This window comes from Gossypium arboreum, chromosome 2 (assembly GCF_025698485.1).
Source record: "Gossypium arboreum isolate Shixiya-1 chromosome 2, ASM2569848v2, whole genome shotgun sequence".
In the NCBI taxonomy this organism is placed as follows: Eukaryota; Viridiplantae; Streptophyta; class Magnoliopsida; order Malvales; family Malvaceae; genus Gossypium; species Gossypium arboreum.
This window is the reverse complement of record NC_069071.1, coordinates 61512959-61520431: the sequence shown is the minus strand read 5'-3', so window position 1 is coordinate 61520431 and position 7473 is coordinate 61512959. Positions and strand designations below refer to the sequence as shown.

The following is a 7473-nucleotide window of genomic DNA, read 5'->3' as shown; positions in this document are numbered from 1 at the left end:
TGCCATTACTATACTATTGTTCGATAGGTGCACTTTCCTTTTCGTCGTGATAATAGTTAGTCTAGGTTTGATCTTCATTATAAATATTTATTACTTGTTACGAATCACGCGATCAAGTTTTTGACGCCGTTTTTGGGGAATCCAAAATATTAGGAACGCTAAATTTTTATTACTTTAGCCATTTATTTTTCTTGCAATTTAATTTAATGTTATTATTATAATTATTTATTAATTTACTTATTTTTTCTCTTGGCAAGTTTTTATAGTTTATGACTAGAAGAAACCCGTTAAAACCATTACTTTTTTACGAAGAAATCGACCACACAGTCCGTAGAAATCAAAGAGAATTAAGGCGTAGCTTATGATACACGGAGAACGAGCGAGAAGACGATACTCGACCCCAAACCGACGAGATGGCTGAAAACCAAGGTAATCAGCTACCTCCCGCAATTGCGGCTAATCAAAATCCTGCTCCACGTACTATGTATGATTATGCTAAACCTTCTTTAACAGGAACTGAATCTAGCATAGTTAGACCTGCTGTAGCTACAAATACTTTTGAACTAAAACCTAACACTATTCAGATGATACAGCAATTTGTTCAGTTTGATGGTTTGCAGGATGAAGATCCCAACGCTCACTTAGCGAACTTTCTGGAATTTTGGGATACATTTAAAATCAATGGCATTTCTGATGATGCCACACGTCTTCGATTGTTTCCATTTTCACTGAGAAACAAAGCTAAACAGTAGTTGAACTCGTTACCATGAGGGTCTATCACTACTTGGGAGCAAATGACTTAGAAATTTTTACTAAAATATTTTCTGCCGACTAAAACGGCTAAATTACGTAATGATATCTCTTCCTTTGTGCAGATGGATTTAGAAACACTTTACGATGCATGGGAGAGATACAAGGACTTACTGAGAAGGTGCCCTCACCATGGGTTACCGCTTTGTCTTCAAATACAAACATTCTACAATGGTTTGAATCCCTCAACTCGGCAAATGGTTGACGCAGCTGCTAGCGGAACCATCAACAATAAAACACTGGAAGATGCCTATGAATTTACAGAGGAGATGTCACTGAATAACTATCAGTGGCAAGTTATGAGGACAAAGCCAACGAAAACAACCGGTATTTATAACATCGATTCAGTCACCATGCTATCTAATCAGGTAGAACTTCTCAATAAAAAGATTGACGGTTTACTTGGTTCTACGCAGGTACATCCAGTAATGAGGTGTGACTCAAGTGGCGGAGGTGTGCATACAGAATACCAATCCTTCAATCCTACAATTGAAGAATAATAAGTCAACCATATGGGTAAAAATAACTTCCAATCTCAAAATAACCCATACAGTAATACTTATAATGTAGGTTAGAGGAACCACCCAAATTTCTCCTGGGGTGGTCAAGGGAATCAAAAGCCAAAAAATCCTCAGGGTTTTCAACAACCACCTTACCAACAAGAGAAGAAACCAAACCTTGAAGAGATACTTTCTAAATTCATCTTGGTGTCAGAAACTCGTTTCCCAAATACCGAGACAGCACTTAAGAATCAACAAGCATCGATCTAAGGACTCGAAACTCAGATAGGTCAGCTATCCAAACTAATCTTCGAACGACCACAAGGTAGCTTACCAAGTAATACTGAACCTAATCTGAGGGAACACCTCAATGCAATTAGTACTCAAAATAAGGAAGGATTTATTGTACCAGAGCCAGAATTACAGCAAGACAATGCGATGAACAAAGGTCGAGAAGAGGTAAACGATGATGATCCTAAACAGGTAAGTACGAATTATGAACCTCGTGTGCCATATTCTATAGTGATAATGAAAGACAGAACAAAAGAACAATTCGGCAAGTTTGTCAAACTCTTAAAGAAATTACATATTAACTTACCCTTTATTGAAGTTCTGTCGCGGATGCCCAACTCAGCAAAATTCTTAAAGGAACTACTGAGAAAGAAAAGAAAATTAGATGCTACATCTCATGTGGAGCTCAATGCAGTCTGCTCAGCTATTCTAAAGAATAAGCTACCTAACAAATTGAAAGATCCAGGGAGTTTTACAATTCCTTGCTTAATTGGTAGTCTATCTGTGAATAATGCTTTAGCTGATCTAGGGGCAAGTATAAATGTTATGCCGTATAAAATGTTTAAATGACTAGGTCTCGGTAAACCCAAATAAACTAGGATGAGCATACAATTGGCTGACACAACAGTAGATTTCCTAAGGGTATTATTGAAGATGTTCTCATTAAAATTGATAAATTTATTTACACAGTAGACATTGTCGTCTTAGATATGGATGAGGATAATGAGGTACCTTTAATTTTAGGACGACCCTTTTTAGCAACTGCCAGAACCATTATTAATGTAAGCACAGGAGAGCTAATACTTCATGCAGTAGACGACGCAGTAACACTCCAAGCACGTGACTCAGTCAAAACCTCTAAGACTCAAGATAATGCTATGAAACTTGTCGATGACAAAACTAATATTCAATCGTTCTTGCAGGAACCTCCTCGAACCAAGACAACGGAGACAGTGCACTATTATCAAGTAGCGAACAAAGACACCCATGAAGAACGAAGGCTTCAAATAGAGGAGCTAGATGAATGGTGAGCACACAAACCGAGAACACATGATAAATCGAAACTACGCCAAAACAAGCCCCTAATCAACTTAAGGTTGCCGATAAAGTCTTACTAGATGCCGCAGATCCCCACATTGTCACTACCACACCAAATGAGGAAATCCCTCTTACGATACTCAGTATTTTCCCATTTGGTACAGTTGAGGTAAGTCACCCCAAGTTCGGCACTTTTAAGGTAAACAATACCCGTCTCAAACCTTATTTTGTCAAGGGTAATAGCAGGAATGAGGAGTATGAACTCCTCAAACCACCATGATCATTCAACGGAATGGTAAGTCAAGCTTAGACTATAAATAAGCACTTTTCGAGAGGCAACCCGAGTACTAACATATTTTTAATTTCTAACACTTTGAATCATTAACTTAATCTTTTAATTGCAAAGTTTTTTAGCACACACTGCCAGGCACACGGGCGTCCCTAAAGCCATGGCCAAACAGGGGAAGAGACACGGCCGTGCGACATGGCTGTGGGTGAACTTGATAGGAGACCACGGGTGTGGGGATGGAAAACCATGGATGTGCCATGGACAATGCTCAATTCTGTTTCTTCGACATAGGCGTGAGACACGCTCGTGCCATTCAGTCGTGTACAATAATACACGGGCGTGCTACAATAACACAAGGCGTGGGAGAAGCGAACAAAGCTAGGCACGGCCGTGCGACATGGCCGTGTTTGACACACACTCAAGACACACGGGCGTGGGATAGTAGCCAGACACGACCTAACTCCCAAAATTCAAAAAAGCACGGGCTCACACTCAAAGTACACTGGCGTGGCCTAGGCCATGTGAACCTCCCCTATATAAGCAAACCGCTGTTCATCTTCTTCCCCTTTTCAAAACCCTAGCCAAAATCTACCCTTCCCCATTCCCTAATCCCTACTCCGGCCACCATTCCCCAGATTCTCACTTCCCCAACCCCCAAACCACCCTCAAATCTAGTCCCCTTGCATTAATCCCCACTTTTCCCTCTCTATACCCTCCGTTTTTCCACCACATGGCTATATCCCCATGTCACACGCCCGTGCTCGCCACCAACACGCCCGTGCACCGCCCTACAACAGCATTTGGTTAACTTTTTCAACCTTATTTTTCCAATTTGTGTTGCTACATTAGTATTACACATGCTTTACATAGATATTGTTACTATTACAAATATGTTTTAGACAAGTTAAGAATTTGCTTTAGAATTTTCTATATTTGAATTGTTTAAGCTACTAAATAGATATACTAATTTTAGGCCTCTTGCTTAACTACTGCTGTATCTTGGATTCTATCAATGCTCATGCATTTTCAGGAACATTGTGTCGTCATTGAGAGGCAAGAAGGCCGCGGTCCCATCCTCAAAGAGACGTAGGGGATCGAGTTCTTCCTCGGTACATGCTACAGCCGAAGTCCGACACCCATTCCTTGAGTTTTCGTAAGCTTCACAGGAGGAGCTATTTTATATACTACGCACGTGACCCTTCACTACAGGTTGCTGCATTGACTGGGCTGCCATAGAGCAAGTTTAGGTAGCTGATGCCATCCGTGCCCTCTTGTCCACAGACCTATGGGAATGGTTCTTCGCTATTACCGAGCCCACTTATTTAGAGCTAACTTTAGAATTATGATCTACTTTTCATTTACAGGTGGTGATGACGAACAATGACGACCCAGGCACCATTCAATTCCGATTAGGCGGTCTAGTTCACGCGATGAGTGTCCCAGAGTTTGGAGTCGTTCTGGGACTTTATACTGATGAGTTTATGGAGGAGGAGGACATGAATGCCCTACCACGCAATATCCACATTTCTCCTTCCTTGTGCTGGAAGGCTTTGGCACCACTCTCTTCCACCTACGACCCCATCCACTCGAAGGCCTCAGCTCTCCCCCCTTCCCTACGATATCTCTATGCCATATTGGCACACACCTTGACCGGCAGCGTCGTCAACACCCATGAAGCCTACTATTTATGGTGTATGGCGAATGCACACGTGACTGACTTGGCATACTTCATTGCTTTCGCCATTCGCCATTAGACTGGGCGGCATAGGAAGGGAGTAATCTCCATTGGCCCCTACGTGACGCGCCTTGCCAGAAACTTTTGGCCTCCTCAACACTGTGGCCCAGTCATCAGTGCTTACACTGATAGGTCAGATGTCCCCATAGGGCATCACGACTATGTTACACATGAGGATGATCGAGCGCCAACGTGGGACCGATCCTCCTCAGTACCGTCTCTCTCATGCCATTGACAAGGAGGATATTGAGGACATTCTTGATGATGTTCCCCCACAGCATGAGGAGCCTTCCACTGTGCCACCTAGGGAACGACCAGTTCATGCGGCTACTTCATTGGCACACCTTTTTGACCAACTCACTCACTTCGAGCAGTATTGCACTACACAGTTCGAGATGATTCACGAGCGAGATCGACGACATGATAGACAGATGGACGACATGCAGGCCATGATGCAGCAGCTGTGCCAGCACTTTCACATCACCGCTCTAGCGCCACCACTTGAGGGCCCCACTAACGAGGATCATTGAATCCTCCTATCTTTTTATTCTTATTTATTTATTTATTTATTTTATTTTTACTTTTATTTTTATTTTTATTTCTATTTTCATTTCAATTTTATTATTTTATTTTGAAAGACATATCTATATTAGTAAATTTTACTTTTTTTTTCATTTTCTGGTATTTCTAACAAATAATCCCACCACGCTCTCTTCCACACCAACTCTTAACAAGCTCTTCATGATTCTACAGACTTCCAAGCAAAGCTGCTAGGAATATTTTACGGAATGAGGAACCAAATGGGAAACAATACCTCATGAGTGCCATGTTTAACGCCCCAATTTCTTCTTCTAGCCAAGAACAATGATAGCTACTACTTTCCCCAAACACTCTAGCCTCAGAATCAAGCTCCGCATCCATATAACAGGGAGTTTCACCTCCTTTCCTCTTATGATTTTCTTTATTTTAAATAATCTATCTTTGTACATTGAGGGAAATGTACATCTTAAGTGTGGGGGGTGAACATGAAACCTAACTTTTTGCATTATTCTTAAATCCCTGAATTTGGTCTTGTGCTTAAGTGATTTTCTCATAATATTGATAGAATGAATTCTGATTGATCTATAATTATTGTTGATATGCCATGAATTAGACCAAGGGAATTATGCATGATTATTTGATTATAAGACCTTAAAGAATCAAGCATGATAAGTTGATATTTTGAGGAATAAAATTTTTAGACTAGTTTTCCTAAATTGAGGTATTATCTTGAAATCTTAAGTATACAGGAATGACATCAAAAACCCAAATTTTTGGTGAGATTTTTTAGCCTTTTGAGCATATAGCTTTCTTTCTTGCTCACTTCTTTTGTGGTTTGAGTGTGTCAACATTGAATTGTTATTCTAGAACTTGCTTCGATTATATATGTCGAGATCACACGTATGATTTGATATACTGAGATGATAAAGGCACTTAGGATTTAACCCATTTACTCCATAAAAAGCCTTCCCACATAATTAAACCCTTAGTGAACCCCCTTTGAGCCTACTAATTTTTTTTTATTAACCTTCATCATTAACCCATTAACCTATTATTGTTCAAATCCTCTTACTTAATTTACTTTTTTTATCGAGATTAAATTTAATACTGTTACCTCACTATGTTCACCATTTTTTGTTACTGAATCATGAAGTATGATTTGTATATTGTATTCACTTGATTTGTTCTTAAAAAAAAAACTCAGTATTATTATTGTAATTCTCAACAAGCTAAAGTTGTCATGAACTCATATAAAATAGTTCTAGATATTTTTTTGTAGTTTAGTAATTAAGTTTTTGATAGCAGGGTAATATACTGAAATTATCTCGATCCTAACCCTTGTTGTAATATCCCGAATTAGGGCCTAATCAGAATAGTGGTTTCGTGACCACAAATCCGAGGTAGAAAATTTTATTTTATTATCATTTTAAGGTCTATTGCATGATTGCATGCTTGTGTGAAAATTTTGTTTAGAAATTTTATCGATAGAGGGTCCAATTTTATATTTAGGACTAAATTACAAAAGTTGTAAAATGTGTGTTCTAGTTCACAAATGTATTAAGTACTTGTGAGTAATGGGTTTTTAAAGTGGAGGTCCTTGGATAGTAATTAGACCATTATACTAGTTTGGACAAAATTACCTAAAGGAAGATAAAACACCATAGTTTTTAATTAAGGGCATTTTGGTCATTTAGTTATTAAAATGAATTAAAAACAAAATTAAAAGCCAATTTTTGTCCATCTTCTTCATTAGGCCAAAATTTCAAGGGTTCTCCATAGCTAGGGTTTTTTTCAAGCTTCCAAGCTCCATAGTAAGTGATTCCAAGCCCGTTTTAATGTTCTTTACGTTTTGGAATCCAGTAGCTCGATTTAGCTTATGCTAACAATAAGTCAACCTAGGATTCATATTTGGAAAAATACCCATAGGTGAAATTTGTGTATTTTGGTGTTTTATGATAGAATATGAGGTTTTAAATTATGTTAGACTTGTGGTACTCGGTTTTAAGTGAAAACGAGAAAAAGGGCTTAATCGGTAAAAATACCTAATAGTCATAAGTACATGTTAGAGTGTGAATTTGATGTTTCCATAGACGGGAAAAATGATCAGCATGTCATAAAACATAAGAAAATAGGATGAGCTTTAATTTACGAGCCTTGGGGCAAAAGTGCAAATATGTGAAAGTTTAGGGGCAAAATGGTAATTTTGTCAAAGTTCGTACTAAGGGCTGTTTTGATGAATGTATGTATTAAATAAAATTGATTTGGCATTA

The 7473-nt window shown here is 38.8% G+C and overlaps 1 non-coding gene across 1 annotated transcript; it reads right to left on the bottom strand.

Annotated features, from left to right (window-relative positions):
• Window positions 1-842: 842 nt before the first annotated feature.
• Window positions 843-949, bottom strand: LOC128289869 (small nucleolar RNA R71). Its single transcript, XR_008279511.1, has one exon. It is a non-coding gene; the product is annotated as a small nucleolar RNA R71 (small nucleolar RNA).
• Window positions 950-7473: the final 6524 nt, after the last annotated feature.